Raw genomic sequence first — 24879 nt, forward strand, 5'->3', positions numbered from 1 at the left:
TTGGATTGAGATCTGGAGAATTTGGAGACCATGGAAACATCTCAAACTCATTGTTGTGTTCCTCACACCATTCTTGAACCATTTTTGCAGTGTGGAAGGGCGCATTATCCTGCTGAAAGAGGCCACTGCCATCTTCCTTATTGTGAATATCGTTTCCATGAAGGGGTCAGCAACAATGTTTAGGTAGGTGGTACATTATATGTAACATCCACATGAATGACAGGACCAAGGTTTTATGGTTTCCCAGCAGAACATTGCTCAAAGCATCACACTGCCTCTGCCAGCTTGCCTTCTTCCCATACTGCATCCTGGTGCCATCTCTTCACCACCAGATTCATTAGACTAGGCCACCTTCATCCATTGCTCTGTGCTCCAGTTCAAATGCTCACATGTCCATTGTAGAGCTGTGTGAAGTTGGCACCCCATGTTTGTAAAACCTGAATAAAAATATACCATTCGTTTGTGCCGCGTTTGTGCTGATTTGTGCCGCAAAAATGAGCGTTTGTGCCGGTTCGGTTTCTGAGATATTAAACATTCAATTTAATGCAAGCCCCGCCCACTTTGCACCCCATGTCTTTGAATTTTAAAAACAAACGCGCCATTCGTTTGTGCCACGTTTGTGCTGGTTTGTGCCGCAAAAATAAACGTTTGTGCCGCTTTGGTTGCGGAGATATTGTGCGTTATAGTTGCTGTAACCCCGCCCATTTTGCACCCCATGTTCCTGAATTTTAAAAACAAACGTGCCATTCATTTGTGCCGCGTTTGTGCTGGTTTGTGCCGCAAAAATAAACGTTTGTGCCGCTTTGGTTACGGAGATATTGTGCGTTATAGTTGCTGTAACCCCGCCCATTTTGCACCCCATGTTCCTGAATTTTAAAAACAAACGTGCCATTCGTTTGTGCCGCGTTTGTGCTGGTTTGTGCCGCAAAAATAAACGTTTGTGCCGCTTTGATTGCGGAGATATTGTGCGTTATAGTTGCTGTAACCCCGCCCATTTTGCACCCCATGTTCCTGAATTTTAAAAACAAACGTGCCATTCATTTGTGCCGCGTTTGTGCTGGTTTGTGCCGCAAAAATAAACGTTTGTGCCGCTTTGGTTACGGAGATATTGTGCGTTATAGTTGCTGTAACCCCGCCCATTTTGCACCCCATGTTCCTGAATTTTAAAAACAAACGCGCCATTCGTTTGTGCCGCGTTTGTGCTGGTTTGTGCCACAAAAATAAACGTTTGTGCCGCTTTGGTTGTGGAGATATTGTGCGTTATAGTTGCTGTAACCCCGCCCATTTTGCACCCCATGTTCCTGAATTTTAAAAACAAACGCGCCATTCGTTTGTGCCGCTTTTGTGCTGGTTTGTGCCGCAAAAATAAACGTTTGTGCCGCTTTGGTTGCGGAGATATTGTGCGTTATAGTTGCTGTAACCCCGCCCATTTTGCACCCCATGTTCCTGAATTTTAAAAACAAACGCGCCATTCGTTTGTGCCGCGTTTGTGCTGGTTTGTGCCGCAAAAATAAACGTTTGTGCCGCTTTGGTTGCGGAGATATTGTGCGTTATAGTTGCTGTAACCCCGCCCATTTTGCACCCCATGTTCCTGAATTTTAAAAACAAACGCGCCATTCGTTTGTGCCGTGTTTGTGCTGGTTTGTGCCGCAAAAATAAATGTTTGTGCCGCTTTGGTTGCGGAGATATAGTGCGTTATAGTTGCTACAACCCCGCCCACATTGCACCCCATGTTCCTGAATTTTAAAAACAAACGCACCATTTGTTTGTGCCGGGTTTGTGCTGGTTTGTGCCGCAAAAATAAACGTTTGTGCCGCTTTGGTTGCTGAGATATTGTGCGTTATAGTTGCTGCAACCCCACCCACTTTGCACCCCATGTCCCTGAATTTTAAAAACAAACGTGCCATTCGTTTGTGCCGCGTTTGTGCTGATTTGTGCCGCAAAAATAAACGTTTGTGCCGCTTTGGTTGCGAAGATATAGTGCGTTATAGTTGCTGCAACCCCGCCCACATTGCACCCCATCTTCCTGAATTTTAAAAACAAACGCGCCATTTGTTTGTGCCGCGTTTGTGCTGGTTTGTGCCGCAAAAATAAACGTTTATGCTGCTTTGGTTGCGGAGATATTGTGCGTTATAGTTGTTGCAACCCCGCCCACATTGCACCCTATGTTCCTGAATTTTAAAAACAAATGCGCTATTTGTTTGTGCCGCGTTTGTGCTGGTTTGTGCCGCAAAAATAAACATTTGTGCCGCTTTGGTTGCGGAGATATTGTGCGTTATAGTTGCTGCAACCCCGCCCACATTGCACCCCATGTTCCTGAATTTTAAAAACAAACGCGCCATTCGTTTGTGCCGCTTTTGTGCTGGTTTGTGCCGCAAAAATAAACGTTTGTGCCGCTTTGGTTGCGGAGATATTGTGCGTTATAGTTGCTGTAACCCCGCCCATTTTGCACCCCATGTTCCTGAATTTTAAAAACAAACGCGCCATTCGTTTGTGCCGCGTTTGTGCTGGTTTATGCCGCAAAAATAAACGTTTGTGCCGCTTTGGTTGCGGAGATATTGTGCGTTATAGTTGCTGTAACCCCGCCCATTTTGCACCCCATGTTCCTGAATTTTAAAAACAAACGCGCCATTCGTTTGTGCCGTGTTTGTGCTGGTTTGTGCCGCAAAAATAAATGTTTGTGCCGCTTTGGTTGCGGAGATATAGTGCGTTATAGTTGCTACAACCCCGCCCACATTGCACCCCATGTTCCTGAATTTTAAAAACAAACGCACCATTTGTTTGTGCCGGGTTTGTGCTGGTTTGTGCCGCAAAAATAAACGTTTGTGCCGCTTTGGTTGCGGAGATATTGTGCGTTATAGTTGCTGCAACCCCACCCACTTTGCACCCCATGTCCCTGAATTTTAAAAACAAACGTGCCATTCGTTTGTGCCGCGTTTGTGCTGGTTTTTGCCGCAAAAATAAACGTTTGTGCCGCTTTGGTTGCGAAGATATAGTGCGTTATAGTTGCTGCAACCCCGCCCACATTGCACCCCATCTTCCTGAATTTTAAAAACAAACGCGCCATTTGTTTGTGCCGCGTTTGTGCTGGTTTGTGCCGCAAAAATAAACGTTTATGCTGCTTTGGTTGCGGAGATATTGTGCGTTATAGTTGTTGCAACCCCGCCCACATTGCACCCTATGTTCCTGAATTTTAAAAACAAATGCGCTATTTGTTTGTGCCGCGTTTGTGCTGGTTTGTGCCGCAAAAATAAACATTTGTGCCGCTTTGGTTGCGGAGATATTGTGCGTTATAGTTGCTGCAACCCCGCCCACATTGCACCCCATGTTCCTGAATTTTAAAAACAAATGCACCATTTGTTTGTGCCGGGTTTGTCCTGGTTTGTGCCGCAAAAATAAACGTTTGTGCCGCTTTGGTTGCGGAGATATTGTGCGTTATAGTTGCTGCAACCCCGCCCACATTGCACCCTATGTTCCTGAATTTTAAAAACAAATGGGCCATTTATTTGTGCCGCGTTTGTGCTGGTTTGTGCCGCAAAAATAAACATTTGTGCCGCTTTGGTTGCGGAGATATTGTGCGTTATAGTTGCTGCAACCCCGCCCACATTGCACCCCATGTTCCTGAATTTTAAAAACAAATGCACCATTTGTTTGTGCCGGGTTTGTCCTGGTTTGTGTCGCAAAAATAAACGTTTGTGCAGCTTTGGTTGCGGAGATGTTGTGCGTTATATGTTGTCAAACCACATTGACTTTACACCTTGTTATTAAAGCTTACATACAGAACCTAAACTCAGCTTGGGTTTCCTTAATGTAAAGCTCCTCCCACTGTACTGGCACTGCACTTCATATTGTACCCTGAAAAAGGCACCTCTGCCGGGTTAGCCCCTCATATCAAAATTTTAGAAAAAATCTTATGCAGTTTGTTAGATCTTTGTTAGATCAGGTTAGATCAACCGTTGTTTGCATTAGATCTCACACAGAAGAAGCGATATTAACAGTTATTTGCTGGGGGGGGCTAACCCGTCATCAGCCCCCCTTATCAAAAAATTGACCAAACAGTTAGCTATTTTGGAAGCAATTTGTTAGATCCGGTATGATCAAGTGTTTTTAACGTTAGATCTCACATAATTAGAGACTTATTAAGTGATTAATGTGGGGGGGCTGGCCCTCCCTTATCAAATTTTCGCCCCAAAAATCATTCAAGCTAATAGATATTGGTTAGATCCGGTAAGATCAAGTGGTTTTAACGTTAGATCTCACATCATTTCAGAGATATTCCACATCAAAATAGAGATATTAGGTGGTACATATGGACGGGCTGGCCCCCCCTTATATTCAGCGCAATGAAAATCACACCCAACTTTTGCTGCGGCACAAAAACTTTTCCTCAGCTGCAGGGGCCCAACTTATGATCCTGCACACAAGCCCTCTGCTTTCAGAAAATGCCCCTGACCTGAGCTCATCATTGCACATCCATTCCAGATGCTTGTATGTGACATCACATACATCCCATACATCACATACATCCCACACATCCCATACATCACATACAAGCACGTGGTCTGGATGTGAGCGGTGGATCAGCTGGATGAGTGTGCCAGGACAAGTAGATGTGTCTCATCTCTGCTTCCTTTTACCACTCTGCATATCACACATATCATAGATGAGAAGAGGGTACAGTGGTGGGAAAAATGAGCAGGAGGGGTTTAGATGTGGGACAGAAGAACAGGAGGGTACAGCCGTGGGGCAAATGTGCAGGGGGGTTCAGTTTTGGTGCAGATGAGAAGGAGGTTCAGTGGTGGGACAGAAAAGCAGGTTGGGTAGAACAGTGGGGCAAATGTGAAAGGAGGTGTATTGGTGGGACAGATGAGCAGGAGGTTACAGTGGTGGGGCAGGAGAACAGGGGGAACATAGGTGGGGCAGAAGAGCAGGGGGTACAGAGGTGAAACAGATGTGCAGGAGGTACATTAGTAAGGCAGATGAAAAAGCGGGTTACAGTGGTAGGGCAGATGAGAAGGTGATTCAGTAGTAGACAGAAGAACATGGGAATATGGCAGTGGAGCAAATGTGCAGAGAGGTACAGTGGTGGGGCAGATGAGAAAAATGGTACATTGATGGGGTAGATGAGCAGAGGGGTTACAGTGGTGGGGCAGAAGAGCAAGGGGGTACAGTGGTGGTGCAGATGTGCAGAAGGTGCAGTGGTGGGAGGGATGCGAAGGGGGTTCAGCAGTGGGACAGAAAAGCAGGGGGGTACAGTGATGGGGCAGATGAGCGGGGGAGGGGTTTAGTGTTGGGCCAGATGACAAGGGGGTTACAGTGGTGGGAAAATGAGCAGGAGGGGTTCAGTGTTGGGGCAGATGAGAAGGGGGTTTAGCGGTGGGACAGAAGAGCAGGGGGGTACAGCGGTGGGGCAGATGTGAAAGGAGGTGCATTGGTGGACAGATGAGCAGGGGGTTACAGTGGTTGGGCAGAAGAGCAGGGAGAACAGAGGTGAGACAGATGTGCAGGAGGTACAGTGATGGGGCAGAAGAGAAAGGGGGTTACAGTGGTGGGGCAGATGAGAAAGGGGGTTACAGAGGTGGGGCAGATGAGAAAGGGGGTTACAGAGGTGGGGCAGATGAGAAAGGGGGTTACAGAGGTGGGGCAGATGAGAAAGGGGGTTACAGTGGTGGGGCAGATGAGAAAGGGGGTTACAGAGGTGGGGCAGATGAGAAAGGGGGTACATTAGTGGTACAGATGAGCAGGGGGTTACAGCGGTGGGGCAGAAGAGCAGGGGGAACAGAGGTGAGACAGATGTGCAGGAGGTACAGTGATGGGGCAGAAGAGAAAGGGGGTTACAGAGGTGGGGCAGATGAGAAAGGGGGTTACAGAGGTGAGGCAGATGAGAAAGGGGGTTACAGAGGTGAGGCAGATGAGAAAGGGGGTTACAGTGGTGGGGCAGATGAGAAAGGGGGTTACAGAGGTGGGGCAGATGAGAAAGGGGGTTACAGTGGTGGGGCAGATGAGAAAGGGGGTTACAGAGGTGGGGCAGATGAGAAAGGGGGTTACAGTGGTGGGGAAGATGAGCAGGGGGAACAGAGGTGGGACAGATGTGCGGGAGGTACAGTGGTGGGGCAGATGAGAAAGGGGTTTACAGTGGTGGGGCAGATGAGAAAGGGGGTTAGAGAGGTGGGACAGATGAGAAAGGGGGTTACAGTGGTGGGGCAGATGAGCAGATAAGTTCAGTGTTAGGACAGATGAGAAGATGGTTCAGCAGTGAGACAGAAGAGCATGGGGGTACGGTGGTGGGGCAGATGTGCAGGGGGTTACAGTGGTGGGGCAGATGTGCAGGGGGGTACAGTGGTGGGGCAGATTTGCAGGTGATACAGTGATCTGAGGTGTGAAGGTGTATGAATTGGGGTTGATCTGAGGCGTGAGAGTGCAGGATGTTAATTTCTCACTGCTAAAGTAGTTTACAGCATTTACTTTATAAAAAATCCTTTTCGTGATTGAGATTGTGAAGTTGACTTTTTTTGTTATAAAATCGGTACGCTCAATTTCTTTGAAAACATTTTTCGGCACACTGCTCAAAAGGCTGCTTACCTCCTGGCCTATCAGTTTTTATTAAAGATGGAAAATGGGCTGTGGAGCAAGACCCGCTGTCGCCCAAAACTATTTTCTCATTTTCAATAATCAAAGAAGGTAAGGAAAAAAGGATGGAAAAGGTAAAAGGATAGAAGGGGGGGGGAGGTAAGGCTGGGGGGGGGGGGTGAAATGGCGTTGGTTCAGGATAACTATGATGAATGGGCTCCGGAACTTTTCTGTGACATTAAGTCCCAAGAAGGGCAGTACCCTCTGCGGAGACGACAATCTGGTTCCATAGTCCCCAAGTGTTAGAGTATTTTTCCTGTTGGTGTTGTGCAGTGAGTACTCGATCTTCCATCTCATTTGGAATGGAGTTTTTATAGAGTTTGGCTCAGATGGAGGAGACATGTAGCAGGAAAAAGCTGGATCACCAGGAACCTTGTATTCCGTAAATTTTTGCGTGGTTTATCTGTCTCCCAGAAGTGGATCAATTTAGGGCACGACCAAAATATGTGAAGTCGTGTTCCTCCATCCCCCTGGCATCTCCAACATTGGTCAGTAGTTGCAGGGTGAGGTACCACCTTGTTAACAGTTTATAGTTGGTCTCTTTAATTTTTGTACAAACCGATGATTTCAACGAAAATCTGAGGACATGTTGTATCTGAGCAGATGTTAATGTACGCCCCAGCTTACTTTCCCATTTGTTCAAGAACGGTAAGTGTGGTTGTTCAGCCGGACAGTTCAAGAGGGCGTATGTTTTGGATAGAGCCTGTGGAAGGGAACCCTCTTTGGAACAGTATGCTTCAAAGGACGTCAGGGGACGATTAAATCCCTGTGAATTAGGCAAAGTATTGAGAAAGTGTTGTAATTGTAGCGCTGTCCACAAGGAAAGTTTGAAGGGCTCATTAGCACTACTGTGGAAGGCCATTGGCCTCCCGTTAGGAAGTGGGATGCCTGGACCCTACCTGTTTGGCTTAGGGTCCGAAACATTTGCGGTTCCAGACCAGGGAGGAACCACGGTTTTTCTATGATAGGGAGCAATGGGGAATCAGGGAAGAAAGCCGGTTCTGTGTGCTGACCTGGGAGCATATGCGGAGTGTCGTACCCAATATGGGGTGTAACTTCAGCACAGGTGGTAGTTGGTCATAGCACCACAGAGCCCCTGGCAGCAGAATGTCAGTCTGGGCCTGTTCCAGTTGTGCCCACAATTTAGAGCAGCGATGCCAAAATTTATTAATTTTAAGCTACTGCCACGGGGGCCTAACTTCTCATATAAAATAACGAACTGTTATGTATTTATCATAGATTAAATAAAACATCTCACTGATCAAACTGCAACAAGCTTTTATCCCTACTTACATTGCGATTATTACTGATTTCTGCCATGTGCATGCTAGGTTTAATGCAATAATAACTTCATCTAACAATTATCTACTAACTTGGATGTTGTTATTGGCAAAGAATATGAAATCTCTGAAATGATGTGAGATCTTACGTTAAAACCTCTTGATCTTACCGGATCTAACGAATATCTATTAGCCCGAATGATTTTTGGCCCGAAAATTTGATAAGGGGGGGCCAGCCCCCCTCATTAATCACTTAATAAGTCTCTAATAATGTGAGATCTAACGTTAAAAACACTGGATCATACCGGATCTAACAAATTGCTTCCAAAATAGCTAACTGTTTGGTCAATTTTTTGATAAGGGGGGGCTGATGACGGGTTAGCCCCCCCAGCAAATAACTGTTAATATCGCTTCTTCTGTGTGAGATCTAACGCAGACAACGGTTGACCTAACCTGATCTAACAAAGATCTAACAAACTGCATAAGATTTTTTCAAAAATTTTGATATGGGGGGGCTAACCCGGCAGAGGTGCCTTTTTCAGGGTACAATATGAAGTGCAGTGCCAGTACAGTGGGAGGAGCTTTACATTAAGGAAACCCAAGCTGAGTTTAGGTTCTGTATGTAAGCTTTAATAACAAGGTGTAAAGTCAATGTGGTTTGACAACATATAACGCACAATATCTCCGCAACCAAAGCTGCACAAATGTTTATTTTTGCGGCACAAACCAGCACAAACCCGGCACAAACAAATGGCGCGTTTGTTTTTAAAATTCAGGAACATGGGGTGCAATGTGGGCGGGGTTGCTGCAACTATAACGCACAATATCTCAGCAACCAAAGCGGCACAAACGTTTATTTTTACGGCACAAACCAGCACAAACGTGGCACAAACGAATGGCGCGTTTGTTTTTAAAATTCAGGAACATGGGGTGCAAAATGGGCGGAGTTAAAGCAACTATAACGCACAATATCTCCGCAACCAAAGCGGCACAAACGTTTATTTTTGCGGCACAAACCAGCACAAACGCGGCACAAACGAATGGCGCGTTTGTTTTTAAAATTCAGGAACATGGGGTGCAAAATGGGCGGGGTTACAGCAACTATAACGCACAATATCTCCGCAACCAAAGCGGCACAAGCGTTTATTTTTGCGGCACAAACCAGCACAAACGCGGCACAAACGAATGGCACGTTTGTTTTTAAAATTCAAGAACATGGGGTGCAAAATGGGCGGGGTTACAGCAACTATAACGCACAATATCTCCGCAACCAAAGCGGAACAAACATTTATTTTTGCGGCACAAACCAGCACAAACACAGCACAAACAAATGGCGCGTTTGTTTTTAAAATTCAGGAACATGGGGTGCAAAATGGGCGGGGTTACAGCAACTATAACGCACAATATCTCCGCAACCAAAGCGGCACAAACGCTTATTTTTGCGGCACAAACCAGCACAAACGCGGCACAAACGAATGGTGCATTTGTTTTTAAAATTCAGGAACATGGGGTGCAAAATGGGCGGGGTTACAGCAACTATAACGCACAATATCTCCGCAACCAAAGCGGCACAAACGTTTATTTTTGCGGCACAAACCAGCACAAACGCGGCACAAACAAATGGAACGTTTGTTTTTAAAATTCAGGAACATGGGGTGCAAAATGGGCGGGGTTACAGCAACTATAACGCACAATATCTCCGCAACCAAAGCGGCACAAACATTTATTTTTGCGGCACAAACCAGCACAAACGCAGCACAAACGAATGGCGCGTTTGTTTTTAAAATTCAGGGACATGGGGTGCAAAGTGGGCGGGGCTTGCATTAAATTGAATGTTTAATATCTCAGAAACCGAACCGGCACAAACGCTCATTTTTGCGGCACAAATCAGCACAAACGCGGCACAAACGAATGGTATATTTTTATTCACGTTTTACAAACATGGGGTGCCAACTTCACACAGCTCCATTGTAGGTGCTTTTGGCTGTGGACACGGGTCAGCATGGGCACCCTGAACGGTCTGTGGATACGCAGCCCCATACACAATAAACTGTGATGCCCAATTTTTCTGATTTCAACACATCAACTTCAGGGACAACATGTTTTGTTTGCAGCCTAATATATCCCACCGACTTTCAAATGTCATTGTAATGAGATAATCAATGCTACTCCCTTCACCTATCATAGATCAGAATGTTATGGCTGATCGGTGTATTAAGTGCAGTCTACCTATGAATGACACAACAAAATCGAATATATATGGGGCAGGAGCCAACAGATCTATATGATTCCTTTTGTTGAACAAAAAGGTCAGAAAGGGTAGAAAACCCTTTCTGATCCCCGTTATTCCTCCAGACACATGCCGTGCCAAGACTGCCTACACGCTCCTTCCTCTTCCTTCCTCCATAGACAAAACAAGACAGCTCAGGTGAGCACTGTGCTCCAATTTCAGAGAGATACCGTACCTGCAGCCATTGAGAGAGAGATCGCACATGTACCATTCCTTGATGTCTATAGTGAGCTGTATTTGTCATCACTTCCAACATAAATAATTCAAAAAACAATCTCTTTCATCCTCAGTGAGCGGAGCCATAACCATCTTCCCTTTTTGGTTGTTATGCATTCAGAACAAAGATTCACAAAGACATTTCTTTCCAAACTACACACTGCTGTTTCTGGCCAAACACACACACACATGAACTTTAATGGCATCCCAGTCTTAGTCCGAAGGTTCACTATTGAGTTGGCCCACCCTTTGCAGCTATGACAGCTTCAAATCTTCTAGGAAGGCTGTCCACAAGGTTTAGGAGTGTGTCTATGGGAATGTTTGACCATTCTTCCAGAAGCGCATTTGTGAGATCAGGCACTGATGTGGATAAGAAGGCCTGGCTCGCAGTCTCTGCTCTAATTCATCCCAAAGGTGTTCTATCGGGTTGAGGACAGGACTCTGTGCAGGCCAGTCACGGTCCTCCACCCCAAACTCGCTCATCCATGTCTTTATGGACCTTACTTTGTGCACTGGTCCAAATAATTTGGTGCAGGAGGGATTATGGTGTAGGGTTGTCTTTCAGGGGTTGGGCTTGGTCCCTTAGTTCCAGTGAAGAGAACTCTTAAGGCGTCAGCATACCAAGACATTTTGGACAATTTCATGCTCCCAACTTTGTGGGAACAGTTTGGGGATGGCCCCTTCTTGTTTCAACATGACTGTGCACCAGTTCACAAAGAAAGGTCCATAAAGATATGGATGAGCGTGTTTGGGGTGAAGGAACTTGACTGGCCTGCACAGAGTTCTGACCTCAACCCGATAAAACATCTTGGGATGAATTAGAGTGGAGACTGCGAGCCAGGCCTTCTCGTCCACATCAGTACCTGACCTCAAATACGCTTCTGGAAGAATGGTCAGACATTCCCATAGACACACTCCTAACCCTTGTGGACAACCTTCCCAGAAGAATTGAAGCTGTTATAGCTGCAAAGGGTGGGCCAACTCAATACTGAACCCTACAGACTAAGACTGGGATGCCATTGAAGTTCATGTGGGTGTAAAGGCTTTTGGCAATATAGGGTATATGAGATATGTCGGTGGGTGATTCATCTCCTGTTTACAAGGGATGAAACATAGTTTGAGTACATTTTAGGGTCAATTCATCACTACATGCAAGTGTTGGATTGTCGAAATGCATTGTTGTACCCATGCTCATTAATTTCCTAGGAGTCCTCAACCAAAAAGCATACACAACACTTTTTTTTTGCAAAGGTTCCCTGCCGAGTGAGCAACTCCCTGTGTTCATAATGCAACAGACGAGCCGCATGACACAAGACTTGGAGGCTAGTAGAAATGACTGCTGTAGCGGTGCCTACTACAGTGATTTCCAACTTCCACTGGATTCCACAGGTGTGCCACATGCACACTTACACCAGTCCAAGCTGGGCAAGCCCAAATGATCTCTTCCGATGGATAAAATCAATCTATAGTCAGTAACCCATCCGATCATTATGCCACATATAGAGAAGTGGATTATAATTGATAGTTAAGATACGATTGTAACCTGTGATCATAAATTATCAACCGCCTCTGTTTCCACCTGTAATCTCATAATCTGATTGATCTAATCGCACAATGATCGGTAAAAAATAACTGAAGTGCGTATAGCCACTATTAGGGAGACGTACTTTTAATCAGGTAGTTTATAGACCAAATAGGGAAAGTTAATATGTTTGCGAGAGAAATCTAATGGCCCAAATGGATCTGGTTCACCACTTCTTCTTTAATCCCTAGCTGGTAATTGGGGAGCAGGTCGTCTTCTTAATGACTATACTGCTGTGGGTGCCAATGGATTCCTCACAAAATGCTTCCACCTTTGGCGATCGGTGGTGATATTTTTTGCTACGTTAATTGTCAGTCGCTGGTTCCTTAGGCATTCCTCGATGTGTTTGAGACATGTTTTCACCCTTGAGCCCTCCAGGGGATGGGTAGCTCTCACCAGAGGAATTGGTTCTGTAAATGTGGCCACACTGTAGCAGTCTGAATTTTTGGATTCGCTGTTTGACTTAGGCTCGATTCACACAGGGCCAACACGACTTTAACGCGACTTTGCACGGCGACTTCAACGCGGCTTCAACGCGACTTCGGCGCGACTTCAGCGCGACTTTAGCAAATTACAACGCGACTTCAAGTCGCCTCCAGGACAGGCGACTTCGGCTGTGGCCAATCACAGGACAATCAGCTCTCTGGGAGGGAGGGGTTTTCCCTGCAAAGTCGCTTGACTTTGAGAGAGAGATCCGACTTGGAGGCGACTTCCATTGATTTCTATGGTACAGGTCGCCTACCAAGTCGGATCCAAGTAGTACAGGGAGTACGCTCTGAAGTCGGAGCGACTTCAGTAGTGTCTATTAAGACGCTCCCATTCACTTAAATGTGAATCTCTTTCTGGGGCGACTTGGGGCGACTTGAGGGCGTACAAGTCGGATCCCAAGTCGTCCCAGTGTGAACCGACCCTAAAGGTTGATGGTCACAACTTGTCCAAATTCTCTTCTTCCAATGGCAATCACGAAGAGAGACACCCAAAATCGGTGCCAGGCATTTGGAAGACCTTGAACGTATTCATTTAAGGCTTGCGCAAAGTCTGCGTTTCTGATGCATACGGATGAATTGGGAGGATCAGTGTTCAGAAAAGGTAAATTTTGATGGCTTATTTGTCACAGGCCAGCGCCACAGTCCTGCCCCTTTCATAGGCACAAAAACGCCCATGAACTCACGTTCACATTTTAACGTGACTCACATTTGCCCAATGTGAACTCATCTTAAGCTGGCAACAGATGGATCGAAAATTTAGTCGGCTCAACAGGGACTGGATGAATTTCGATCCATGTATGGCCATTCCCGCTTGACAGAAGACGATTTAATGATTTAATAATTTAACTTCTATGAAACAGGACTGTTGGGAAACTGATCAGTATATATTTTGATAGCGGAGGAGTTCCCATTGTCAGAATACAATGACACAGCGGGGAGCATTCCTCCATCAATCTCGGTTGTGTGGATGTGGGAATCTGTTCATTTCTTTCTTTTTTTTTTTTTTTGATCAGCCCACTGATAAATAAAACGATCCAGCCTTAAACCTCGTACACATGATGAGAATATTGGACAAATGATCATCCATTTTTTTGCATGCTAGTCTCATCTCAAAGATGAAGAGGTTACTTAAAGGGGTTGTAAAGGTAAAAGTTTTTTCACCTTAATGCATTCTATGCATTAAGGTGAAAAAACTTCTGACAGAACCGCCGCCCCCAGCCCCCCCGTTTTACTTACCTGACGCCTCGAAAGTCAGCTTCGCGTTCCCGACATCTGTTCCTCCGCTCACCCTGGCCGCTGATTGGCTGCAGTGGATGGATTGAAAGCAGCGCAGCCATTGGCTCGCGCTGCTGTCAATCACATCCGATGACGCGGCGCGCCGGGGGGCGGGGCCGAGTGATACAGCGAGCGGCTATAGCCGCCGGCTGTATCACGGGAGCGCGCCCGCAAGCACTCACCACCGTGCGAGAGAGCTCGCATGAAGGTGGTAAATGCTTGCGGGGAGGAGCTGAGACAGCCGCCGAGGGACCCCAGAAGACCAGGTTCGGGGCCACTCTGTGCAGAACGAGCTGCACAGTGAAGGTAAGTATGACATGTTTGTTATTTTTAAAAAAAAAAAAAAACACCTTTACAACCCCTTTAAGTTACGAAAATTCTCGTACGACAGAATACAACTTCGGAAGTGAAGTCATGTGTTTTATCGTATCTTAATGTATTCTGCCATTTCTGAGCATGTGTGGTCTTTGCCTTCCGATTATTTTTTGGTCAAATATTATACTGATTAAAATGAATATCGGATGTTCTGGTATCATACGAGAAATATTTGTGCGTTTGTCATAGTTACATAGTTAGTAAGGTTGAATAAAGACAACAGTCCATCCAGTTCAACCGAAGTGAGTGTGGGTGCGAGTCTACAATTGTCCCTATCCCTGTACATTGTGTCTCATTAAGATGCTCATCTATTATTTATTTATTTAAGGTACCCATACAGCGCCGACAATTTACGCAGCGTTCCACACATACATCGCACACTCACATCGGTCCCTACCCTCAAGGAGCCCACAATCCAAGGTCCCCAACTCACATTCATATACTGGTGCCAATTTTTGGACAGAAGCCAATTAATCTACCAGCATGTCTTTGGAGTGTGGGAGGAAATCTGAGCACCCGGAGGAAAGCCACGCAGGCACAGGGAGAACATGCAAACTACAGGCAGGAAGTGTCGTGGTTGGGATTCGAACCAGCAACCCTTTTTACTGCTAGGTGAGAGTGCTACCCACTACACTACTGTGCTGTCCAACGAATTGTCCCTTCAGATAATTTTTGCATGAACTGTTGCGATAGGCTCTCGAAAAGCTGAGTACTAATGATCAGATTATCATACGATCGCTTAAAAAGTGGTATTTTTCCTTTTATTTTCTCATCGTGTGTACTAGGCTTTAAATTACAAGGATTGCTGGATGAACAACCCAAATGACTAATCTTTTTAGGCAGTTTGAGTTAAAAGTTCACTGTGTGATAGTTTTAGCAGATAAGAATAATCAATATTCCTATCTCTCCCTGCTGTCTGGCGCGTGCAGGTCCCTCTGTGCAAACTACGAGTTAGGAAAAAGGTTACAGATGGGAGATTTGCAGTTGCAGCATCTCTGGACCAGCTGAAGGTACAGGGTCACCGAAAAAAGGTGTAGGTGGGAGGAGAGGTGTAGGACACAGGGGGGTTAGATCAGGCCAATAGCTGGTTAGGAAACACTGGAGGGAAGCTTAGTCCTGCCTCTGTACTGGTGACGCCTTCACTGCCCCAGGCACAGAGCATAGGAATAGCTAAACTATCACTTCCCCAGCCAGAAAAGCTGAGCCAGGGAAGGAGACTAGCAAAGAGCAGGACACGGCAAGGAGGGGCTGGAGGAGGAAAAAAAAAAAAAGTTAAGACAGAAAAGTTTGATGAAAAGAATTCAGAACAGTCCGAAAGGACAAAAGCTGCTCAGAAAAAGTTCTGCAGAACAGAAAGGAGGTGTGAGGTGCGGAGGAGGAACGTTCACCTCTGCAAATCCCAAGACTTCACTCATCTGGATGTCATTTGGCTACTAAGAATCTCACACAGATCCAGACGGAATTGTAAGTCTGCCTTCTTCTACCTTATCGTTTACTGGTCTTATATGACAATTGGCATCCTTGGTATCTGCTCAGCCTGGGCTTGCACCAACTGAATTCTTTTTCTTTCAAATGAGTTAATATCTCTATAATCTTCAGTGAACGCTCGGTAATGCTACAGATGTCTAGACGCCAAAAAGCATTTCTAGGGACATTTTGATGCCAAGTTGGTCTAACTCAGCAAATCAAAAACAGAACATCCTTGGTGGTCCACAGACCACCACATTCTCCATTAGACCAGGAGTCAACAATTGTTTTAGAAGATGCTGCATTGTATACACTGATATTCCTAACTAACCCAGGGAAAGATAGGGATGGGAAGACACCGATCCTAACAAAAAGTGCAAATTAAAATTAGAAGTTCTGTCCTTGGAACATCTTCAGCTTTGTTCGTTAAAAAAAAAAACGTATTCTTAACGATAATCCTGCAGTAACCTATAGCAACCAATCCGCATTCAGTCTGTTGGAGTCAGACTTCAATGATGTATTCTGATTGGTTGCTTTTTGCACATTAGATTGAAAACTGATTATTGAACAAGGCTGTCTCTGGTAATTAAATCTGATTCTATAATCATTTCATAAAACCACTTTAAAATTTGTCCGTTAATACTCTTTTTTAAGATCTAGAGTTCTTTAGGTTTATATCTACTGTATATATGTAGGGTTGAAAGAATAAAGAAGCATACATATACAATATTAGGTATTATTATACTTAATAAACAAAGTAGGAGTTCTATAGTACTTGAAGTCTATATCTATATGTATAGGGTAGAAAAAATATGCTAACACACCCACATGATCTACAAAGTATAATGAGATCTATACTTCTATAAAAGTTTATATCTATTAAAGAGCAGTCTTAAAAAGTATAATAAATATACCATTTACCAAAACATATAATACAATCTAGGGTACTTTAGATATAGATCTATTATAAAAACAATTAACAAAATATAGTATAATATATATAGTAATTTAGGTTTAAACTATTATAAATAAACTTGTATACAAAATAACATAACATAGTATAGTACAATACCATCTATAATACTTTATATCTATTAAAGAATAAGCTTAACTGATGGAAATTGAACATGCCAATTTAAATATATATTATTCCAATTTATAGTAATTTAAAAAAGATTAAAGAGCAGGCATAAAAAAATAAAATAAAATGTATATGCACACATAAGTTAAATAAACATATTGTATATAGTATATAAGCTTAAATCTATTAGAGATCAGTGTTAAAATGTAGAAACTGGAATAAATATATTGTAAATGGGATCTTTAGTATGATGTGTTCATCTGGCAACATGAAAAACATGGCAAAGTGACCCTGGAAGTTATTTAATAATGTTGCCATCTATTGCTTAGGTGAGAACCTAGAAGAACCAAGTCACCTAAAATTATTTTATTTATTCATATTTATTTCAGGTACTTATATAGCGCCGTCAATTTACACAGTGCTTTACATATACATTGTACAATCACATCAGTCCCTACCCTCAAGGAGCTTACAATCTAAGGTCCCTAACACACATTCATACATATACTAACTAGGGACAATTTAGACAGGATCCAATTAACCTACCAGCATGTCTTTGGATTGTGGAAGGAAACTGGAGTACCCGGAGGATACCCACGCAGGCACAGGGAGAACCTAACACCCTTTATATTAGGAGATCCTCATGTCTACTGCACTGGTAGAAGACGTTCTGTTGTAGTTTATATACAAAGTGCTGACAGCTACAAAGTGGCGGGTAAGGAATGTTTCATAGGTCACCAGTACAGTGATATGGGGGAAATTGTTATGTGTATGTCTCTCCACCAATACTTACGGCTATAGAGCTTCAGGACAGCACACTACTATATACTTCCGGCTATACAGCTTCAGGACAGTGTACACCACTTAATGTGTGTGTTTATTCTAGGATGCAGACTTTACAATGTGGTGGTAAATAAACAAATAATGAAGGGTTCTAATGATATGTGCATCCCATAATGCTTTGCAAGGACAGTTCGCTAGTACAAAATCACTGTCGGGTATACAAACTAAATAACGGTCGGTCAGTCAATACAACACCTATACTTTGGATTTTGGCAGATGATAAAGTTAGTTCCCAGCTATAGTTTTCTAGCTCTGTTCCACTATCTTGCAGTCTCACTCCCGATGCTGCATTCTCCATAAAGGAAATTTAAAAAAACCTGCGATGGAAAAAGTGAGACTTGCAAAGGAATTGTTAAAAGGCATTTGGGCTGTCACAGCGGGAGTCCCTAAAAGACAGAAGATGATTAACATTTGGGCAGAGTCACAGCCGGGGTCCCTTACAGGGAGAGGGAGGACATCAGCCCTCCAGCTGTTGTGGAACTACAAGTCCCATGAGGCATTGCAAGATTCTGACAATTACAAGCATGACTCCCACAAGCAGAGGCATGATGGGACTTGTAGTTCCACAACAGCTGGAGGGCCAGAGTTTGCCCCCCACTTCCCTAAAAGAAAGAAGATAATGAGCAATTCAACTCTCCAGCATCCTCCAAAAAATGACATTGTTTCTGATGCCTTGCATTCCCGGAGTTGCGCTGCTTTGATAAGAAATCTTAGGCAGTCAAGAGTTAGGCAAGCCATAGATGATTTAAAGTTCTTTCTTTCCACCACAGAAGAAAATTGCTTGATTCCTCCATCAACACAGTACTTGTTGATGGGGAATATCTCCCACTGTGCTATTCTGCCAGCGGGGAGCCTTCCTGCCTGGCAGAATACAATGATTACTGCTAGCAGCCGGCAGAATACAATGATTACTGCTAGCAGCCGGCAGAATACAATGATTACTGCTAGCAGCCGGCAGAATACAATGATTACTGCTAGCAGCCGGCAGAATACAATGATTACTGCTAGCAGCCGGAAGAATACAATGATTACTGCTAGCAGCCAGCAGAATACAATGATTACTGCTAGCAGCCGGCAGAATACAATGATTACTGCTAGCAGCCGGCAGTAAATTGCATGTAAAAAATGTGACAGGCTGGTTGCACCCAAGTCAATAGATAGATCGACTGGGGTGCAACCAACCTGCCCATAGATGGATTAAATCTCAGCCAATCCCTGCTGAACTGCCCGAGATTTGATCCAATTATGTTTGGCATAATTCTTAATGTGAGAAGTCACTTTTTATTCACAGTTTTATTCACAGTAACTTTTTTTTTTTACAAAAACACTTGCTAGAACTAATTATTAGTTTGTTTGTCACTTACCTTAAATTCATCTAAAACTACATGCCCATTAATGGTAGCCACACATGTGCAGATTTATCTCATTTAGCCACTCGATTCCTCCATCCAGGGTAAACGGCAGGGATGGAGGAATCTCTACTGTTGGCTATTGAATTCAGACCGCCACGAAACCCATGGCTGCCTAAATACCCCAAAAAGTGACCGTATCTGATAGGATGCAGTCACTGTTCATCCGACAATTTTCCACCAGGCCAAGCCGATTTTTGAATTGACTTTTGCTGAGCTGGGTGACGCCGACCAAGCCACCCAAGACTCGAGTTCTGGTCGATTCTTGCTGAACCTGACAAAATCGAAGCTGTGTATGGCTAGCCTAAGATTAAACCAATCCACAGGGTGACAACCTTTCTTCAGATTCATTGTAGACTGGAAAGCAATGTCACTCTACTAAAGAAGGTTGAGAAATAGCAGATCTCCTGGCAGGATCAACAGGTAATAAAACTATATTACAGGGGACTCAAGCAGAACTTGTGTGTAATCCCAGGGCTGCTGTCAGATGGGCAATTCTGCCACTAGTCACAAATCGCCAGCAGCAGAATCGCTAACAGTCAGCTCACCTGTCCCTATGGAATTGCTTCCTTGCTGGTGAATCTCAATTGCTAGTGATAGGAGTGAGATCTTGCGGCTTCAGCTAATGAGGAAGCGACTCAATAGGGGTAGACAGACAGCCTCTTAGCGATTCTGCTAATGGCGATTTGTCGCTAGCAGCTGAATCGCCCTCCTGACATCAGCCTTGGGCTACTCGTGTGATTTTAATATCTCACTACTAAGAGATTTAGTCACCTAAATAGGCTAAAGCTACACTGGAGATTTTTAGCACCTCAATTCGGCAACTAAAATCATTTATGATTAATTGCTAAATGTAGAAAATGTTACACATTGTTCCCTATGGAGTAAGCTACACAAGTAGCATGAAGTATAATTGGTTTAGCTGGCAATACATGGCTGGGTGATTGCAGGCTGTTTTTCTTTTTTTTTTTTTTTGTTTTAGGGTCTTGTATTCTGCGATGGTATAGAATTTCCATCATACTGGTAAATGTTTTTTCCAATGCACACTCTGATCACTTCTTTATATTCATTAGTGTTCTACAGACTGACAAATCACTACAAGCAATGATTAGACACCAAGAACAAAGGTCTTCTCTCCCAGCAGCAACTGCCTGGTAGCAACTAGTCAGGTTTTCTCTTTCTAGTAAAATAGGTAATTTGATTTCCTGTTACATGCAGCAGCAACACTTTTACCCTAGTTATCAAAAAATATATAGAAAAGTAAGTACCCCCGGTACAAAGGAACTTTTCTTCAGAAAGGGACTTTCTGAAGAGACAATATTTTCAAAAAAAATTAAAAAATGTATTTCATAAAAACAATGTAGTGGTCAGAGATAACAACCATGCACAAAGTGATACATAATATACATATACAATATATAAGCAGAAATCACTTCTCCTATAGCCCGACGCGTTTCGGGAGATTCAAGATAAATCCCTTCTTCAGGGAGCTTTCTGCTTATATAATATATATGGATATTATGTATCACTTTGTGCATGGTTGTTATCTCTGACCACTACATTGTTTTTATGAAAGTCCCTTTGTACCGGGGGGTACTTACTTTTCTATATATACTATATCTGGGGCGGTGGCAACAACAAATGGAGTTTTTTCTCCTAATGGTTCCTCTTAGATAATCTAGTTATCATAAAAAGTCAAAGTATTTTGCAAATCTGACAAGATTGGGACATGCTGGTCCTTATAGTTCCACAGCACCCGGCAAGGCTCTGGTTATCTACCTTTGACTTGAAGTGTATGTATACCCTAACAATGAAACTCTATTATTTGCTTACACCATCGAACGTGTTTTATTATATCTGTTTGATAAGTAAAAAAAAAAAAAAACTTTTCAGAAATTCAGAGCTGTCTAGTTATCTCAAACAGCCCTCCCAGTTCTTATCTTGGACTACAGAATGCTTAGCCTTGATATTGTATAGATCTATAAATGTATAGGTCTGAGCAGTTTAGCGAAAGGCAAATAGAAGGGCTGACACCTCTCAACCTACAGCAAGAATTAGGAGTGGAGTGCATGTCGCACAGGTCATCTGTTTATTTTTTGTACTTGCAGGGTCTAAAGCCAAAGTAAAACAAACAACAAAAAATTTGGGGCCCCTAGGAACTTTTTGCCATAATGTGCTAGCATGCAAAACGTATTCCCACATTATGGTAAACTTACCTAGCAAAGTAATCCCCTCCAGAACTGCGATATTGGGCTCCCCTCCATCACTCGTGCTTCCATCTTTTCTCAGGTTCGGAGTCTTTGCCCTATTGATTGGCTGAGCTGGTATTACATAACTCCTGCGTGTGTGCTCTGAAGCTACTTTGCGCTCAGCTGCGCATGCACATGAAAAATCAACACTGACAGGCAGGGAGAAGCATTTATGACAGAAGAGACATACACAGTCATTAAAGCGGAGCTCCAGCTCCCCCCAAAAAAAATGTTATAATACAAATACTGTAGCTGCTGACTTTTAATATTAGGACACTTACCTGTCCAGGGATCCCGCAATGTCGGCACCCCAGCCAATTTTTCAATTGGCTCTCGGGTGCTGCCGCCGTTATTGCTTGTAAGGGAAACCCTTCAGTGAAGCCTTGCAACTCCACAGCCGGCTGCCTACTGCGCATGTGCGAAGCAAGCTGCGCTTTCTGAATGGCCCGGCGGCGGTGGAAGGAGGAGGGGGGCCGAACTTCTGGGGGGATCTCGCCACGGCGAAGTCTGCAGGAAGTGGGGAAATGGGGACGGGTACCCGCTTCCCCCCCCCCCAAAAAAAAGGTACCAAATGTGGCAGCAGAGGGGGTGGAAGAAGCAAACAAGTGGAGATTCCCCTTTTGGAGCTCCGCTTAAAAAAAAACTGCTTGTCCATGTTTTATTTCTAAAGTGGAACTTCACTCTCTCAATCAACATTGATTATTTTTAATCCTCATGCTGCTAGCATTAGCAAATAGATAGGAAAGTACATCAAAATTCTTGTTTTAAACTTTTTTCTCTACATTTCTGCAGTTACTTCCTGGTTTCCTGCCTAGGAAAATGATGTCATACATCCCAGGAGTCTTCAGGAGGGGAGGAGAGGAAGAGGGGTTTTCTCACCTAAGCACACTCTCCTGTATGCATGCTTGAATTAAGGGCCGAATGATTCCAGGAAGTACATGCTACATGAATCATTTGCCCTTATTCATTATGGCCACTGCCAGAAATGCTAGGGGGTTTTCAAAATGATTTCTTAACAAAATAAAGCATGGAGACATGGATAGATGAGGGAGTTTGCTTTGAATATTAAAAATAAATTAAATTGTGTTTTTGGTTTGTGGTGCTCAAATGCAGTGAAGATCCACTTTAAATGACTTTAATTCCGCTCTAAAAGGATAAAATGTGGGAAAATGTGCATTGCTGGAGCTGTTGTAATAATATAACTAATTATTTAAAATTTCCAGTTTGACCTATTAATTAGGGGATAAAAGATGCAGGGATTAATAGCCATCAGACAGATTTTAGTAGATTATTTTAAAATAAATACTGGTTTTAAATAGAAGTCACAAGGAAACTATGACATAAAATACATGATCACGCTGGACAGCGCGCGTGTTTATACGCAGAGACCCCGGGGATCACCCTTATCACAGGGAAACTGATAATCATCCTGGAAAATCCATGGTGGACAACCGATTGGTTGGTCAGAAGGTGCCTGCAGTATTCACAGAGCTCCCACAGACATGCAATCGTTTTTCCCTCCATCCACAAGCACCCAGTCCACTCTATGGGTGGCCGCACTCCTACCCATCCAAATGAGCGGGCAGGGTCACGCTGCATTCCCCGGGCACCACTTCCAGAAAGTGACAATTGTGGTGTGATGAGGCTGCACACACATTGCACAGAGATCCTCTGTGTGCGTCCCACACACAGCGCAAGCCGGCTGTGCAGAGGAGGCAGCCTGGACGCCGTACAAAGCTCGTGCATAAAGAGTGAGTGTGCAGGGCTGGCGGTGCTCAGTACCGCTGTTTTCTATTAATACATACTGCACATCTGGACGCGGGGATCATATTGGATTTCTTTAACCCTTTTTCTGCTTCTCTGGAGAGTTGGCTTTGTTCGCAAACTTTAGTGTGGTCTTCATAGCCCCAGGACAAACAATTCCAGTTAATTATAGGAGGAAAGTGCAATACGCAACAGCAGCCAATCAGAATTTATTATTCTTCCCCATAAAGTGAAATGTACTTAGCACTTTCATAAACAATGGGCACAGAATGAGTGGCCTGGCTTTTAAGTCTTGGGAGAAAAGTAATGAAAACAGAGGAAAAAATATACCGTCTTGAAGCACAGAGTATCACTGGGCTCATTGTGGTTGATCTACTAAAGGCAAATAGACTGAACTCCGCAAATGCAGTTGCCCCAGAGCTTAGTAAATAAGCAGAAGCTCTGTTGACTTCCATCAGCCAATCACGTGCAAGCACAAATGCTGTTTTTTTTTTTTTTTTTTTAACTTTCCCCTTACATGTGATTGGGTATTCCTTGTAAAGAGAAGCTTCACCTCATTTACAAAACTCTGGAGCAATTGCACTTGCAAAGTGCACAGTCTGTTTGCCTTTACTAAATCAACCCCATTGTAGTAAAGCCAGGACAGACTTGGAACCTACTCCTTAAAACAGGGGCGTCAAACTCAATTTCATTCGTGGGCCACATCAGCATTATGGTTGCCCTCAAAGGGCCAGTTGTATCTGTAAGACTACATGTCCAGGGCACCCCACCCCTCTTTACATCGGATGTCATGAGTCCCTCACCCTCCCTATACATCACAGTGCACCCCTCTTATCTTGTGCCACTGTTGGGACGAAGCTGGGAGGGCGGAGCTGGAAAGCAGAACGTGCAGGGTCTGGAGGAGTCAGCTGCCAGAGTCTGCTGAATGCTGAAACCAGGGGAGGCATAGACTCCTGCTGTGGGTGCTACGGCTGCACAGAAAGCACAGGGTCTGTAGGAGGAGTTCTCTCCTCCTCTCTGCTGCCAACTGCTGAGGCAAGGTGGGGGCAGCAGTTGCAGGAGAGGGACAAGGGCCATATGAAATGGCCTGGTGGGCCAGGTTCGGCCCGCGGGCCTTGTTTTTGACACATGTGCCTTAAATAATAAGTCAGCAATGGCAGCTTCCATATTATTACCCTCCATGCTTGTATCACTAGTCTATACACTAATGCAGACTTTCTTCATCTTTTTTACGCCAAAAGAACGCTTAAAATAGTTTTCTGGTCTTAGTGAAGGCTGCTAAAACCAATTCATTGGGGATCAGTGGGAAAAATGCCCCATACACTGGTGGTCAGTAAAAAGATCCCCACCCCCTTTATAGTGGTGGTCAGAATGGCATCATTACAGACAGCTAAAAGGACCATTGCTGTCACGCCGCTGGATCAGTCTTGTAGTACTGGCCATAGAAATATACAGGCACCTTCAAATAGGAGGTCAATCAGCCACAGCTCAAGGAAGCACCCCCCAACAAATTCTGGAGGACCCCTAGGGTTCCACTGAATCCTGGTTGAGAATGGCAGTACTAATATCTTCTCCTAGTTTTCACCCAAATCCACCATTTCTGTTACACAGGGTCCTCAGCCAAACATTGCCCTTTGCCAATTTCCCACCGCTATCCTTTTTTTACGGTAATTCATTATATCCAGGTTACCACTAGATACCCTCCAGATCATACTTCAGTTAATAATGCTACTAGTATGTTGATCAGCTGTGGAAGAAAGCCAAATCACATGGTGGAGAACATCAGCTTGGGGTGAAGCTACCACTTCACGCTAAGCTCTGGCAGCAGCAGAAGTGGATATTGGGGTGCAATGCACAAACATAAACATCTTGAAGTCCAGGCTGGCAACACCCAAGATTACTCAGAGTCTTTGGCAGAGCCAAAAATAGA

The 24879-nt window shown here is 44.2% G+C and overlaps 2 protein-coding genes across 2 annotated transcripts in view; one reads left to right on the top strand and one right to left on the bottom strand.

Annotated features, from left to right (window-relative positions):
• Positions 1 to 24879, bottom strand: part of CORO7 (coronin 7) — a 317064-nt gene that overhangs the window by 87881 nt on the left and 204304 nt on the right. The window lies entirely within an intron of this gene.
• The window catches only part of VASN (vasorin), a 35225-nt gene continuing 25367 nt past the window's right edge, over positions 15022 to 24879 (top strand). Inside the window, exon 1 of the mRNA XM_073636589.1 lies at positions 15022 to 15600. The gene's annotated coding sequence lies outside the window, so the exon portion shown is untranslated. The remainder of the gene's footprint in view (positions 15601 to 24879) is intronic.

The sequence above is a fragment of the Aquarana catesbeiana genome, linkage group LG06, assembly GCF_042186555.1.
Source record: "Aquarana catesbeiana isolate 2022-GZ linkage group LG06, ASM4218655v1, whole genome shotgun sequence".
NCBI lineage: Eukaryota > Metazoa > Chordata > Amphibia > Anura > Ranidae > Aquarana > Aquarana catesbeiana.